General features: G+C 41.3%; 1 protein-coding gene across 8 annotated transcripts in view; it reads right to left on the reverse strand.

The window, feature by feature from the left end:
• The window catches only part of Palld (palladin, cytoskeletal associated protein), a 383,132-nt gene that overhangs the window by 236,500 nt on the left and 129,205 nt on the right, over positions 1-17,427 (reverse strand). Inside the window, exon 1 of one of the 8 annotated variants that reach the window (XM_074055017.1) lies at positions 16,545-17,095. The exons of the other annotated variants lie outside the window; for them this stretch is intronic. The gene's annotated coding sequence lies outside the window, so the exon portion shown is untranslated. Of the gene's footprint in view, positions 1-16,544; positions 17,096-17,427 lie in introns of those variants that run through there. 8 annotated transcript variants of the gene reach the window in all.

Below are 17,427 nucleotides of genomic sequence, written 5' to 3' on the forward strand. Positions count from 1 at the left end.
CCTGAGGGCAGGATCTGGTTTTCCAAACTTTAGAAAGCCATTTTTCGGTGCACACACACACACACACACACACCCCAAAGAGTATCATCAGAATGTACATGTTTTACATAAAGAAGTTAAGAAGAGATATTCAGAATATTGTATATTCTTTTATGTAAAGGATGTATTAAAGGGATATGATGGATTTAGTCATATTCCTGCCCAAATATAATATGTATAGGAGTTGTATGACTTTTAGTAGAGATGAAGGCAGGGGATGGGCACAGAAGCTTTCTGGTTGGGAGCTTAAAATGAATACATTTAAACTACAAGGGCACACTCCTATGTTGAAAATTTCTGTGAACTAATACGGGGATATGAATGGACATGAGTTCCTAAGAAGGGGAATTGGTAACATTAACATTTAGAATGCCTATGCATTTGGCCCAGAAGTTTCATCTCTAGGAAGTTCGGGTTTTATATACTCACACAAGTACACAAGATATGAAAGACAAAGAGGAGAATTTTAACACTTAAAAAAGAAGAAGTCATAGGAAAGCATTCAACTTGCCCTAAATATCCATCAAAGAGCAAATGGCAATTCAATTATGGTATCCCACACAATAAAATCGATGTAGCCTTTAAAAATAATGAAATCATTAAAAACATGTCATGCAAAGCCACAACAATATAGGATGGAACAGTAGATTTCTAGAGGGTTGCATATGAAACTTGTCAGTTTGAGTTATCTTGAGAGGCGGAAGGGGCTGAGGGCAGATTGAGAACTTTCACTTTGCATTTTGGAGATTTCTATATGTGTTTCTTTTAAAACCACAAGCAAATTCAAATATTATTCTGTACATTCTAAATAACTTTAAAATGCATGAAAGAAAATCTAAAGAGAAACGTAATACAATACCCAACCTCTGTCATGATCAAAAGTTGAAAAGAAACACATTTTTTTAGAATGATTATATTCTATTAAAAGACTTGCATTATCATTTCATCATCCATTAACTGCTGTGGTCTCTTAAACCTGTATTTTATTTGGTATGAGGATTAAAGAGGGTGATGCATGTCTAACCTTTAATGTGGGGCTTGGTGCATTTCACTAATAATGTTAGCTGGCTGGTGGATTTCTTACATGATCTACAGAAGAGCCCATTGTGGAGGTTCAGAAGGCATATTAAGAACGCAAGTCTCTAATTTTGGATGTATGTAACTCAATATTAATTTTTTACTTTTCTTCCTATTTGAGAGCACCCCCAGATCTGGTTTATAGATTCATGTGTTTGTAACATTTTTCTTTGCTTATCAGGGTTCCCATAGCTGTGAGAGTCATGATGTGCTTTCTAAAAACATGATTATAATGAGAATTTACAATGAACCTGATTGGAAAAAACCCAAATGATAGCATATTATCCCATGATTTAAGTATAAAGTCCTAAAACTACTTCTATTGATACAAAAAGATACTGAGAAAATTCACACCAGCCAGAGATTCTCTCATCTTGCTTCAGATAGCAGGTGAAAAATGTCACACTCTACCGTAAACAGAGGTATGTAGAATGTGACACAGTAGGGTTATATTCTGTTGTTTCCTTAACTATTGGGCAGTAGCTTATAGGAAAATTCTTGGCTCTGCAGAGTCAGTGTCCCGAGAACACCATGACTTTTATCCATGAAATGATTCTCACAGAGGTTAAAGGAATTTGAATTCCATCCTCTAAGCAGACTAGTTGCTGAATCTTAAAGATCTTGTTGGGAGAACAGAGAAAAAAGCTCACTATGAAACAAAAGGAAGAGTTCAGAATGGAGGAGAAAGAGGACAAGGTGTCTGTTCATAGGCAGTGTTTACTCCTGTAGGGTGGGGCCAGGGGAGAGAGATAATAAGCACTTAAATTAGCCACATCAATAAACTAATTTCAAATCCCTCTCTGAAATAGCCACAAATAAGAAAACAAAAAAGCAGTCAGAGTGGTTGGAGCTAAATCAGGTTGGGTGGTTATGGAATATAGTGAGATCCTTCCCATCTGCACCAGTATTTTTCACCAAATTTAGATAAGAGTAAAGATATCAGCGTATGAGAAAAATGTTCATGAAGCCACTCAGAGCACAGATGCTTGGGGCAAAAATACTTAAGCCAAGAGATTCTCTAACAATGAGCAATGGGTCACTATCTGCAAAGAGGTTTCCCCACTCCTTGAATTGATTAATAAACTGGCCAGTCTCTTACCTTCCAGGCAAATTGTATCTACACTTCCTGAGAGCATTCCTTTCTGTTAATATACTCACAAGGACCAACACAGCTTTCACTTATGACTTAATATAGAATTTGAGACCATCTCTATAGTGAGATGGCTCACTTTCTTTCTTCATTATAATACTACAAATTTCTGGGTCTTTTTTCTCAGTGGTAAGACACCTCTTTCTATTGACTTTGGAGCAATTTAAAAGCTGAAGTTGTTATCACATGATGAACAGCTCTGTAGTAGTTACTGCAAATTGTTCAGTCTTCTATGAACCATTATGAGGGCTCTGGTGATCAGGAAAGGCTGGAGGAAAGAGGTGATGAACCTCCAGTGTTCTCTGGAGCACTTTAGCTCTTGCTAAGAAATCTAGAGTGTGTGTGTCAAATCACCCTCAGTAACTCCAGAAAGCTACGTTAGTGGATGGATGGAGGAAGGGAAAAAAGGGGGAATGTTGTGTGTGGCCTTGTTCTAAGTATAAGGTAAGGATAAATAAGGAAAGTCTGAAATTCTTTTTTAAACTTCTTTTTTTTTTTTTTGGTAACTGGGGTTTGAACTCAGGGCTCTGTGTTTGCGAAGTAGATACTGTACTGTGCAATTCTTTTTTTAAGTGTTAGATACATGGGAGTTTTTTCATGTGAGGGGAGTACTGTAATTCAATGATTACCTTTCAGACTTTTTTTGCAAACTACTTCTGGGTAGCTGGTGCCTGTCACCCCTTGGAGAAGAGGTCCTGCCACTTATAGGCTTTTTGTTGGGATGTACTATATTTCCCAGCAGCCTTTGAAACATCATTTTAACTATTTTAATAGTTAATCCTGATCTCTGAAGAAAGCAACATGAACAAAAAAAACATATCCTCTTGTAATAAAAGAGCCAGAGCATCTTCATATTTTGCATTGTAATTAATTCCCTCAGCCTAATCTTTCTGAAGAATTAAACTAAATCCTTCTAAAATCTTAACTACCAGAGAAAATATTTTAATTGTAATCTTTACACTATTTAAGGATTTTGATGATTAATACAACACCTTTGAAACTGGTTGGAGAAGGGAAGAGAAGTGATCATTTTTTTTAGTGGGGTGTATGCTAGGCAAGTGCTCTACCACTTGAGTCATGCTCCCAGTCCCTATTTTTTCTTTTGATTGGTGAACTTTTCAATTTGCCTTTTCTTTCCTATACTGTTTTGGCTGTACAAGTTGGAAGAACAGACTATGTTTTATAATACTTACCTATAAGTATTGGTTTTATATGTAATTAAAATAAATAGCTTAAGTTTTTGGTAGCCTTGAGGATTGAGATCTAATTGTACTTACATTATTATATGGAGAAGCTATTAGTGTTTTAAAACTGTATTAGTACCTGAAGAGTGTACATAAAATGTTTTGTGTCATGAAGCGCTGCAGTCTTGACTGATGAGAGTGAAGATTATCCTTATCTTCTATGACTTCACAATGCAAGACTTCATGGCTAAGGTGCTATGTATTTTGCGGCAAAGAGAAATGGCTGTGTCTATAATCCTTGCTTGGAGCCATGGAAATTAATCTTATGCCACTGATATCGAGGGGAAGCCAAAGGCCTCAAGCTGTGTAGTGGCGGTGGGCCAGAGTTTGATTCATTCTTGGATGCCTCATGCACCATTTCACAAGTGGTACCTGGAGACCACTTTAAGTGTATTTCATTTTAGTGCTGGGATTGATTCTAGGGAGCAGAGTGTTTCAGGGGTGGGTGGTAAAGTTGTAAATAGGGACTGATGGACTGATATCTCTAAAATTACAGAGCTGTGTGCTCTCACATACTTGTTGAGGCTTGGCAACAGAGCCTGGGGCTTGGCCCAGTCCAACACTGGAATCCTGCTGTGGAAGCAGATTGCTGGTGGCCCCTAAGTAATGTGCACTGGTACCCAATGGAGTTTGCCATCAGTATCCTACTGGGTGGGTTTGATTTAGGATAGCCCCTTGCAGCTCTCCTTAAGAGAGCACCTTGCGGGTGAGATGCAGGGGGAGGAGGTATATGTGTATCTGGCAGGGGACCTTCGTTTCTTTTGGTGGACAGTTTAGCTGTGTGAAGCCAGGAGGAGGCTGGAGGTGGCCTGGGATCTGCCTAGGTGATGTGACATGCTGCCATCCCTTGAACAGCAGTCAGGAGACCAACTTTGTCACCTGGTGATGAGGTTGGCTTCTTGCCCCAATTTCTTCTTAGAACTGCAAATAACACACATCCCTATGATATCGTCTCCTAGGTTTTACTAATTCCTTGTATTTATTTAGTGCCTCTTTCCTGTCCCAGGAGCTAACTAAAAGCATTTTCCATATGTTAGTTCAATAATCCTCATTGCAGCCCCGTGTCTGAGCTGGTTAGAGAATGGTGCTAATGGGGCCAAGGTCAACCCTCAGCCTCCCACAAGCCCCAGTGAGCAGCCCCATTTGCACTGAGAAAATCTGCTTCATAGCTTCACTCTGCATGGCTAACCATATCCAATTATTTTACAAAACTTGCAAGAGGCCATTAAGATAACAAGCAACAACAGCAACAGTAATAACATCTAACATTTCATGAGTGCTCCTAAGTGCCAGGTATTTTTCTTTCCTTTTCTGGCAGTACTAAGGTTTGAACTCAGGGCCTTGAGCTTTCCAGGAAGGCACTCTGACACTTGAACCATGCCTCCAGCGTTTTTGCTGCAGGTATTATTATTATTATTTTAACTGATGTTATTTCTGCAGGTATTAATTGAATAGGGTTTTGTATTTATGCCCAGGGTGACCTGAACAGCTATCCTCCTATTTGTGCTTCTCTGCATAGCTGGGTTGACAGACACAAACCACCACACCCAGTATTGTTCTGGTGAGATGGGATCTCATGAGCTTTTTTGCCTCCACCCCCCAGATGGCCTGGAACTGTGATCCTCCCAATCTCAGTCTTCCATATATCTTGGGATGACACGCACCTGCCCTTGCACTCAGCCATTGGTTGAGATGAAGTCTCATGTACTTTTTGCCCTGGCTAGCCTTGAACCACAATCCTTCCAATTTTAGCCTCCTGCATAGCTAGGATTACAGGCATGAGCCACTGTGCTGGCTCTGTGCCAGATATTTTCTAAAGTGCTAAATGTACATTAACTAATTCATTCCTCCCCCAAACTTTAGGAATGATGTGTTATTATTTGAGTCATTTTAAAGAAGAGGAAACCAAAGCTCAGGGAAGTTAACTGGCCCAAAATCACACAGGAAACGGTGGGGTAGAAATTTCAACTCTATCATTTTGCTTAAAGGGAACTCTTGCCCACTACTCAATTTTGCCTCCCTATAGGTGAAATTGTGGATGGCACAGCTCAGTTCACAAAACCCTTATCTATCATAATATTAAAAATAACTAACTGATATGGAGGATGGGGCATGAAGTTGAGAAGAGGGACACAATTAGCATTTAAAAGGCATGACTAGTAATACAGGTCTGTTATAGGTGTTCTTCCATTCAATCTTTACAACAACATTTAGAGAAGTAGGTTCTATTGTCTCATTTTTCAGGTTTGGATACTGCCTGTTCAAAAAAGCTAAGTAATTTGATGTTTAGTGGGATATCTAGAATTTGCAAAATCTGTCTACTTTCCAGGCATATGCTGTTTTCACAAAACTTCAGATGACATCCCACTTTAGTTAAAGGAAAATCTATAGATATAAAACAGTAATAGTGTACAGAGGAGATAAAGAGAGGTATCAAGACTGACAGTGTCCAGAATTAGAGCTACCCTTTGGGACTTTGATTCCTGAGTCCTCTTTCCTACAACTGCCACATTGCTTTATGACCCTGTTCACCTACCACGGTCAAACAGAAACTAAACCAATCCTCAGAAAGAAGATAGGGTTACTGGTCAATAAATAGTAAAATAAAATCTACCTTATTCGTGTATTGAGTGGATTCTATAATATATTCCATCTAAATCCTTGGGACAAAATCAATATTCAGTAAATATTTGAAAGATATAAGCATCCAGAGAGGTCATATCTGCCATTTGAAGCAAATTGAACTAATTATGTGATCATTCCTTTCTCTGGAGGCACCAAATGGTTTTGAAAGAACAATGACACCCAGGAAGCATGAGCTCTGGAGTCAGGCACAGCCAGATTATTACTGTAGCTCTGTTATTTCCTCCTGTAGGAGCTTGGGAGAGTTGGAGTCACTTAGCCTCCCTAAGCTTCAGTTTCCTAATCAGGAAATGGGGATAAAAACTACTTCTGTCATGGGATTATTAGATCAAAGAAGAAATAAATGTAAAGAGGCTTCCCATCACAGTTCAGTAAGGGCTAACTATTGTTGTTAAAGAGGAAATCTTTATGAGAAACTGAAGTGGAGAAGTGATTAGAGTTCTTGGGTTTTGCTGGATCCCCTGTAATCTGAACATGGGAGTTCAATGATGGTGTCAATCCATTGCTTCAGATATTCTTAAGCAGCCTGCTTTTCTAAAAGTGTTCATTAGTGCAGGGAATTTTGCTTTTTCAGCAGATAACGTTTCAAAGTGCATTGGCAGGATGTGTTGGGTACCTCAATTAATGGCTTAGTACATATTCATATTGGCTGTACTAACCAGCACCTGTGTATTAGACCTCCATGCACATTAGGATAACAGCAGCAAGATCTTAACCAGGGACATGGTGGTGAGCTGGATGTGATGATTGTTAATACAACAAAGCCAGTTCCTGGATTGCAAGGTCCCTGTGGCTTAAATATCAAAACCAAAAGAAAGAAAACCTCCAAACTGTTTCCTGTATATTATCCTTAAGTTAGGCAATGCAATGTGGATATGAATTCCACCAGAAATCAATACTTTCACTGTGGTTAGTAAACCAGATTCTTTTTCCTTTTTAGTTGAACTTGACCTAATTAGGTAGAGGGTGTAGAATTTTGCCATAATGCCTTGAGATCCCTTAATGAGTCACTTAACATTAATCTTATTCCATAGTCTGCCAAGTTATACCATAACAGGTAGCCATTTCTTTCAACAAAACTTAAGGTTTTGTATATAGACAGTACTCTGAAGCTCTAAGGCTGGTCTCTAAGAAGTCCCCAAACATCCCTTTCTCTCCAGCCCCAGATACTTTGCTGTCTTCTCAATGAGCAATCATATCTGCTAAAGATAAAGTAAAGTATACATCTGACAGTCACAAAGGAGACCGGTGTTTAGACATTTCTCTTGAGGGTGGCACAAGACAGCAGAGACCAAGATGAGGGGAAACACAGATTCTTTACAGTGTTATTTGTTGTGAAAGTCTATTTTTTGTTTCTCGTCTGACTCTCACAATCTAGATGTTTCTGAGGATGAGCAGGAAGGGTCAAGCCTAATGTATAGAAAAAATTCACACTTGAAAAAGGGATCGTAAAGGGGGCAGTGAGAACATACACTAGGAGGCCACAATTGTGTTCCATGTAGCTTTTTGGCCACTTTCTTGGTCTGTTTTGAACCTAAAAATCTTTTCTTCTAGACTTTCCTTCCTCTATAAAACATGCATTAAAAAAAAAATCGAACTGGGGACCTCTGCAGATTTAGTTGAGTCTGACAGATCCAAGGGACTAATTGGTCGTAGGGCTCAGTAGTTATTTGTAATTCAAGGGACACACAATTTCCAAGTGCCCCCAGCCTGGAAAATGGGTGCCATGTGTAGCCATCCTAAAGGTGCTCCTTATCAGTAACAGGGCAACAAGACACAGCCCATGGGAAGGAGTAAGTACTGTGCCCGGAGTACTGCAGGTGTCCAGTTAATGGTCACTATGCCGCCCATACTGTTGTCATCTACTAGCCTAGTAGTAGATGGGAAAGAACAATGGCTTATGGGCTCAGTTGAGTATCAGGACTGCAAGGACTACAAAGTTTTCCATTGAGGGTGCTAGCTATGATGCCTTTCTTCTGAGTACTTTGTAAGTGATGTCCAACTGGGGAGCACGTGATTAGAAAGTCCCCCAGAGAAAGACTGCCTGGAAAGTCATCAGGTTCTCTCTCATGATTCAGAATTCATGATCACATCTGGGAAGATCTGAGAAAGATAGGCTTTCTGATATGGAGCTGCAGAGATAGACAGAACAGGTGCCAAAGCTTATCTAAGACCTGGGTAAGAAGCCAAGGCAGAGGAAAGAGGGAGTTAAACAGGTTGACAAAACTGAAAGGACCTAAAGCAGGACTGACCCAGAAAAGAGCAGCAAGCTCTGAGAGCCACAGCCAGAGTGGCTCTTGTAACTGACTGGATCAGGGCATTTATAGTTTATATGGACTTGCTGTCACAAGGTGAATACAGATCATCGTATTTAAGGAACATGGCTTGGAAAGAAAAGTTTAGGAGAGGGCTTTTCAAGTATAGTCTACTAACTTACTCAAAACCCTCCTGTGGAGCTTATTAAAATGCAGATCCCAGGGCTCCACCCAGACTTCATCAATCAATATGTCTTTGACCCCATGGCCCCAGAATCTATATTTTTTGACAAGCATCACACCTATGGTATTTTTGTTTTGTTTTGTTTTAGGAATTCTAAGATTTTAAAACCACTGAAATAGAGTGCAAGAAATTTAATGACCAGATCACTATGTGATCTTGGAAATCACAACCTCATAGAACTTTGTTTCTTCATTTGCAAATTGGGGATAATACCTAGAAACATTGTAAGGTTGCTTAAGTTAATGGAGAAAAACGTTGTTTGTAAATGTAAATGTTTGTAATTATCATGTTTCTGGGCTAAAGTGAAATCTTCAAGACTCTCACCATTATATCTAAGACAGATCTGAGCATGGCCAGTTATCTCTGAATTTACCAATATCATAGTCCTTAACTACACATTTCCTGTCAGTCTCTTTGGTGGCCTCTGTATTTAGCATCTCTAACTCTGTAAGAGTCCATTTAAAGGCCTGGTGCTGGGAGACGGACTACATGCATTTCACATTGTGGAGCCATGTGGCACAAAAGCTTTGAGGGGCCAGAGGTCTCAGGGGCCTGCTTTCATGAGGAGGAGTTCCAGGAACTGTTGATGTGCTAAACTGTGTGGGACAGTAGCTGGGGTTAAGAATTAAGAAGTAGAAGAATAGGGTTAGAGTCCCAAAGGAGTTGAGGAATTAGAGAAATTGTGAGGGACGAAAGGAAAGAACAGCTCAGTAGGAAAAGTTCTGGATGATCCATGAAGGAAAGGATCATTATCACAAACACATAAGTAATGTCTAGCCAAATGAGAATCTGATGAAAGCCAGCCTAGGAAGCCCAGCTATCACTTCAGACATGAGTGTGAGCCTTGGCTGTACTGATCGAGGCCCAGTTTGAAGGAACTGTGAAGTCATCATCACTTTATTATACCTTTATGAGACTTCTTTGTCCAGTTCTGGACTTCACAGTTTGAGAGACATGGAGTGTTTGGACATAACTCAGGAGATAGAAATAGAGATGATGAAATTGTTGGAGAACAAGAATTATGAGAAAATGCAAAAAGATCTGGTACTATTCAACCTAAAGAAAAGAAAGCTGAGAGGAGACTTAACTCTTCCATCCATGAATCAGAGTTGATAATGACCTGCTATTCTTGTGGAATAAACACACTTAAGTTCAGCAGCAGGGATGTACATTAAGTACAACAAAACAAACAAAAACATTTCTTGTGAATGTTAAGGGACTGCACAGGCTCTTGTGGTAAGGAAAAGACTCCTTTCCAAATATTGATCCAGGGGCCACACCTGACTGGAGGATGTAGATGTGATAAAAGGCTAGATTTAAACTATTTTGAAAACAATACTGAGTGGATTTGGAATCTGCCTCAGCTCTGGTGCAGAGCTATGATTTGGGGTAGGCAATCAACTTTTCTGTAACTCAGTTTCCGCATCTCTGAAATAAAGGTAGCAGACCAGATGACTTCTGTGGTGTTTCAATGTTTTGCACATTCATATTCTGTGATGTCTGAGAGCAATATGGCAGCCATATTTAACATGATAAAGTTTTCTTCCCAATTAGGTGAAAATAGTAAATGTGCTGTGGGGAGGAGTTGGACATTTTATCCCCAAATAGTATGGCATGCCATACTGTTTGATGGGTTGGTGTCATGGGATAAGCACACTGGAGAGAGTTGCAAGGTCCTTAGGGAAAACTCTCTGGTTCTGAGAGAAAGGTGGGACAGAGAGCACAGGACATTGTTCAGAAGAAGGTGTGGGGAGTGGGAGGGAAACATGAGGGGCAGCAGCAAGCCATCTAGGAATAAGGACAGGAAAAGGAGGAGACCTTGGAGTGTGTGCCAGGATAAGCTGATTGCCATGGTCTGTGTGTTGGTGTGGCCCCAGAATTCATGTTGAAATCTTAAGCTGCAAGGTGATTAGGTCATAAGGGTGGAACTCTCATGAATGGAATTAGTGCCCTGATACATAAGGCCCAAGGAACGCCTTAGCCCTTTCCTCCATATGAGGACACAGCAAGGTTCTGTGAACCAGAAAGCAGGCCCTCATCATATACTAAGTCAGCCTGCACCTTGATCTTGGAATTCTGAGTCTCCAGATCTGTGCGCAATAAATTTCTGTTGTTTCTAAGCCATCTGGTCTGTGTTATTTTGTTATGGAAGCTTGAACAGACTAAGACACTAATTGAAATAAAGCCTTAGCTAAGAGACTGAGCAGAACCTTAGGACATAGTCTAGGCTCTAAACAGCTGAGGAGACCGCAAGAGTGACTGCCTTCTGAAACCAAGAGTGCTGGAACTGCACTCAGGTAGGAAAAGGACCTTCTTCTTCAGAGCCCTAAAGGTGTGAAAGAACAAAAGCTTTGGAGTAAGACAGAACTGGTTTCCTTTTTGTCTCTGCTATTAGTCAGGTGATTTTGGGCAACACGATTTTCCTCGTTAGAACAGTTCCCAGACAATAAAATGGGAATGTGTGCTTCGTAATGTTTTCATGAGAATTAAAGGTGATTATGTGCCTGACATAGAAGAGATGGGAAAACTGCTATAATTCTGATCCTGGCCTATGGGTGGAATTCAGGTAGAATAAAAAGAGATATTAGAGATCTCGTGGTTTATAGAAAGGGCTGGAAACTGGACTACTACTACTAATGATGTAGACCATTGAGCTGGAATAGTTACTCAAGTTTTCTGGCTTTTTTATAACATCTCTTTCCTAGGAGTGAAAAGGAAGAACATGAGAGATGGATTAATAGCTTAAGAGTATAACCAAGTTAGCTGAGCAAGGTGAGAACAAGCTTCCAATTTAGTCTGATTGCTGGTAATTGTTCTAAAAAAGTTGCCAGACTTGAGTTGGCAGTTTAGCCTGTGACAACAGTGCTAGAAGTCAGGGAGAAACTGGAGTGAGGCTGTCAATTCACAGGGGCAAAGGAACCATTTTAGCATGACTCTCTCCCCTTCATCATCACTGTGCTGCCAAACCTTCTAACAGCAAAATAAGAGCTTTCTCTTTGTAGTACCTACTGGATGAAAGGGATTCTTGTTTTTGTCTCTTTAAATAGAAACATTACCATTGATTTGCAGTCATCACTCTCTCCAGGAGCCCTTAATAGATTGTAAGATCATCACTGAGTCACTTAACGCTTTTTTCCTCTTAGCAGAGTAACCATTTTTCTATGTCTCTCAATAGAATTCCTTCCCACCCAACAAAACATGCTTGTGGCTCTCCTCCCTGACTTTAGATATTGATTCCAGGGTTGGACATTAACTTCTAGTGAGGCAAGACCCAAAGCTTCTAAGCCTAAGAGCACAGATCCCCTTCCAGAACACTGATTGTCACTTGTCTTATTCTTTCTTACCTCGAAGTGCACTCAGACACTCTCTGAGGCCAGGCCCTTTTCTGCTCTGGGATTGTAAGAAAGGTCTCACATTTTCTTTTCAAAATAGTTTAGATGGAGTCTTGCTGGAAGCAAGGAATATGACTAAGTGATTTCGTAAAGTCTCTTCCAGCCAGTGATTCATCAGACGCAGAATTTTAAGTTGGAATAGGCTTTAGTATGCTGGGCCAAATGTCTCATTTTTGCAGATGAGGAGAGTGAAGTCCATAGAGGTTAAGAGTTGTGGGGGCTGCTTGCTACAGTGGAAAGGCTATGGGAAGTTAGAAATTCTGAGTTTGGGGCCAAACTCTTAACACTCACATGCTGGGTGACCTTGAGTAAGTCATTAACCTCTAGAGCTCCAGTTTCCATACTTGTAAAATGGAAATAATATGAGCTACCTTGTCTGTTTGCTAGTGTCATTTTGAGAATCATATGACACCATGGTTATAAAGAACATGATAAAATGTAATACAGTGCCTTCATAATATGTTTCATTATTATGTAATTTGTTCAAGGTTTCATGGTGGCAAACCAGGATCTTCAGTTCCATTGTTCTTTGATTTCCATCATACAGTATGCCTCCTTGACATCTTTCCAACTCTATAGTTATAAGATTTTCTTATAAGCACCACACTAATTTGATTCCCACATTCTTTCCTTTAAACTCTTGGATATGCATAGTTTCAAACTGTGGGAATCCAGACTGGCTCAGATGGATTATAGACCAGCAACTATGAAGACTTACTGGGGCTGTCTTAAACAGCCTTGCATTACATCACACTATGGCCCTCAGACACCAGAGTCATAACTTCCAAGGTACTGGGCTTGTTCGCAAGCTAACTTTCCATGTACCTTCTCACTAGTTTCATAACACCAAACTGGAAGTTGGAGTTGGCTATTTGACAGCTTTTTATGGACTACTAGACTATGGTAAATACCTTGAGGATTGACATAGGATGGGTATGAACCACAGAGTGAAGTTATAATAGATACTTTAAGTTCATTCTGGATGGAGATTTGGGAACTTGTTCAGTGCTAATAGGTGGTTTACTGTTCCAATTTGTGGTAGTCCACACAGGAGAGGCAGGAGATGGTGGCTTAATTGCACAAGGGTTATGTGTTCCCATGGACTACTAATGAGAAGGGGCCACTGGTCTCTAAGCCCTATCATTGTTTGTGTGTTGGAGAAGTGACTACATTTCATTTGGCCCCATTATTAATCACAGGGTATACTGAGTCCTCAGGAGGTTGATTTAAATCAGTCCTCTCACTTATCAAGTGAGATACAGTCACTACCACTATGGATATTCTGTAGCCCTCTGGTTTGATGCAATAGCCTGGCACTTGCTCTGCCCTTTCAGTTATCAAAAAGCGTTTTGTCTCTTCTTCTCCAATGACCTATGACTCTTGAAGAGCACAACCAACAGATCCAACATTTCCCTGTTTTCTTAAACATGAAAATTTTTCCAAATGTTCAGAAATAATGGGGAGGTCAAACTCACAATAAATAGAGAGTATAGCTTTTTGCTCTAAGCCAATAAAAGAAAAAAGGGGGAAAAGCACTGTGAGCCAGTTCAGCCAACAAGTTCCATGTTAAAAAAAAAAAAGTTGAAGTTGGAGCCATGTGGTCTCAATAAAGTAGTAAAATATATTTTCTTTACCCTACACTTCATGTGCCCATAACCTTCCTTTTAAATCATCTCTAACCAGCCCCAAATCACTCTGACCGCAAATCATTTGGTGGCTTTGGTCTCCAGGCAAAGGAATGTGCTGGGGTAGACCTAGAGGAGTGGTGGTGGGGGGACTTGCTACCAAGTGCACTCTGAGGGAGCTTCCATTCCCTGCACTCAGGCTCACAGACCTCAGCGAAGCCTTGAAAAGGTTCTGCGCTGAGATAGCACATGACATCATAGCTCAATCATTCAGGAAAAAACTGCAAGGGCTGCAGAATAGCACAACATGCCACAAACCACAGTGGGCAGATAAAGCCGAAGAACAGCTTTTCTTACGAAAACATTCACAAATACCACAAGCAGCTGGCAGAGACACGTTTAATTACATTTACAGAAACCCACTGGATCCATCAGCCCCACCACCATCTTTGGAGCTGACCAACAAATGAGTAGGTCACTGAAGCCTATCTTAGAAATGGAAAAGCCAGGAGAGCCTGAAGCTTATGGCAGTATATTTCATAATGTGTGACGTGACATTTGACCCAGCTGTAAAATCATTTGATAGCCTTTGACAGGATTTCCAAGTCAACTAGACCTCAATAGTAACTTAGCTTTAAATTTATAGCTGAAAGGTAAGTGCAGCCCAAGGTGTGAGAAATCAATTATTCAACTCATGATTAATTTAAGAGACATCCAGCTTGTCCCGGGCATAAACAAAGCTCAAGTGACTGCCATCTGCCATCACATCAGAGAACCTTGTCTTGTATTTTTCAAGTGCCACTGGATCTTTTGTTTATTTCTTTATTTTTTTAAAGGAACTCTTCACAGAGTTAAGCATACAGACTTTGCAGGGATGGTAAAGGTATCAGGTGTGCCTTTAGGAACCTCAGGCAAACAAAGTTTGATTATAGCTCCAGGGGGAAAATTGTCCAAATAAAAGCACCATTTTTTAAAAAGTACAATAATTGCTAAAGTGGGGTTTTAAAGGAGACTTTGCAGAATCTTCTAGGAGACAAGGATATGCCTAAATGTCCCATGTACCTTCTAATTTTAGCCCTACAGAACCATCCTGTGGCTAATTCTAGTCTGTGATTTCACTTAAGTAAAGGGAGATTTTCAATTGAAGAAGGAAGGAAGGAGGAGGGGAGGAGGAGGAGGATGAGGAGGAGAAGAAGAAAAGAAGAAGAAGAAGAAGAAGAAGAAGAAGAAGAAGAAGAAGAAGAAGAAGGAGAAGAAGAAGAAAGCAAATAAATAAGCAATAAATGAAAATACTGCTCAAAGCACGCAATAAATGAAAATACTGCTCAAAGCACGTCTCTTCCTTAGTGCGACTGTGAAAAATTATATAGCAGCTATAGACACTGATGTCTAATATCTATGATCTTTTCTGAAACATGTTATTTTATAGCCTGGTAACGTATCTGGCAACAATCTATTTCATCAGATACCCAAGGCTAACTTTCCATTTCAGTGGGGGTGGGGAAAGCTCAAGGCATGCTTGTAAAATATCTTCCTGTACTTCTAACATCAGAGGGGAGAAAAATGCAAGACTCTTGGGTTACTGAAAATAACCTGTTTGCCATTATGTGGGCAATTATAAGCTAGGACTTGCTTTCTAAAATTGCTGGGTTCAGCAGAGATTTCCCATGGATTTATCAACAACAGAAATAAACAAGCATGCTGATGAACTCCACTTGGAAGCGGGAGAAGGGCTATTGAAGTCTTTGACATCATGTGGTCAGGAATCTAACTTAACCTGCTAGGATGATAAGCCACATTCCAGTATCCTTATGATTTTCTTAATCATCAGAAAGTCAAAAACAAGCTGGTCTTTGGTGGATAGCCCCCTGCTCAGGTGGTCTTTGCCCTGCCCCTTGTCACATCTCATCACCACTCTCCTTCATCAGTAGCCTATTTGCCAGGGAAGGGAGAAGTGATCTCAGAATCCCTGGTGTGATCAGGTACCAAGGCTGGCTCTTCTGGATTAGATCATTTCAAGAGTTCACCAAAATTGAATAGGTATAAAACAGACAAGCAATACTTTCCATGAAATCTAATGGGGGACGTCAGCTTTTCTGCTCTTGGCTCTCCATGGTAGAGGAGTCATCAGGAATGCACTCTTCCCTATTGTATTCTGCCTGCCACTTGTTCCCTGAGAACCACAGCCAACTGAGTGCTAATGACAGAGGGACTTCATCCAACGGGCTTCCAGGAGAAAAAAAGAGAGCAGAGAAAGTCGCATTCGATTTTCTTAGACAAAGGACTGTGATCAAGTGAGACCCAAGAAAACAAGCAAACAGCTTTCAGACAATTAGAAAGCAACAGGTATGAAAATCACCTAGACTTTTTCAAGGGAAAACAAAAATTACCAAAATCTTCCGTGAGGTAAGTGTTTCCAGCTAGAGTTCATTCAGCAACTGAGTAGCTCTTAGGCTGTCAGAAGTGGATCGCTTTGTGAAAGCGTCTTTCTAGTTCAACCAGGGATAGGGCAGACTCCAAAGATAATAGCAAGAATACACACACTGGCGCAAACTGCTCCGGGCATATACACACATTTTAATGGAAAAAAAAAAAAAAAACGTGTGTGTGTGTTGGGGGGGGAACTCAACCACAAGCCTTTCTCCCCTCCCCCATTCAACTCTAGCAACAGAAAAGTCCCTCCGAGCAGGACCCCACCACCCACGACCCTCAAGGGGGTTTCACAAGGAGGGATTATTAGGAAGAACCGTGGGACCAGGCAGTACTGGGGGCCCGCTGCAAGTCAGCACCGCGAAGGGAAGCGAACTTTTCCCCGGAAGATCTGCAGGCTGCTGCCCGAAAGGCTGCAGAGCATGGAGTTGACGCTGCCACTTACCGCTTTGGGCAGAAAGCACCCTGTGTCCCTAACGCAGCTCCTCTTGGGGTGTCTGGGATCCAGCACGGCTTGCAGAATTCTGCAGAGAGAGAGCTAACACGCAGCCCGGCTGCCCAGCGCCCGGCCCCTGGCGGCTGCGATGGAGACGTCGTCCTCTGTCCCGCCCGCCTTCAGCCGAGTGCGTGAGAGAGAGAGCGAGTGAGAGCAAGAGAGCGAGCGAGCGAGCCACTGCTGGGGAGGGGGAGACGCGAGGGCGAGGGTGTGTCCTGGTGAGGAATGCCGTTAAGGTCCAGAAATAACCCCCTCACTCCTGCCCTCATCACACCTCGCAAGGCTTTTGTTTTGGCCCGGGGGCGGGGGTTGAAGTCACCCGCAGGAAGGGGACCAGCAAGTCCAAAGCCACTGCTAGCCGCGGTGGGCAGGCAGCACTTCCTGGACACCCCTGCGCATTTGCTAAAGGATGAATTTCTCAAGACACCTGGAGGGCAGGGCAGCCAGGTGGCAGCAGGCAGTGAGTTTGTCCTGGTTACAAAATCCTCAGCTTTGACCTTGATCTTCCTCAGATCCCCCTCCACGAAAGGGTGTCTTTCAATTGTGCGTCCCAACTGTCTTACCTCTCGGAAGTTAAATTGCCTCACTGCAAAGCTATAAATTAATTACCACATGGAGCCCCAAGGAAAAGGAATGCCAAGAATAAATTTGGTCTTTGTTCTTTTTTTATGTTGAACAAGTCTGCCATTAATCAAGTCTTCCCCCCAACATCTAGGGAACAGACCCAAGGTTGCGACTCATTGAGGGATGAACATGTGGACATGTCTGGCTGTCCTGCAGTCCTTCTCCCCAGCATTAAGTCATAGTGACTCAGATCCCACACAGACGGATA

This window comes from Castor canadensis, chromosome 14 (genome assembly GCF_047511655.1).
Source record: "Castor canadensis chromosome 14, mCasCan1.hap1v2, whole genome shotgun sequence".
In the NCBI taxonomy this organism is placed as follows: Eukaryota; Metazoa; Chordata; class Mammalia; order Rodentia; family Castoridae; genus Castor; species Castor canadensis.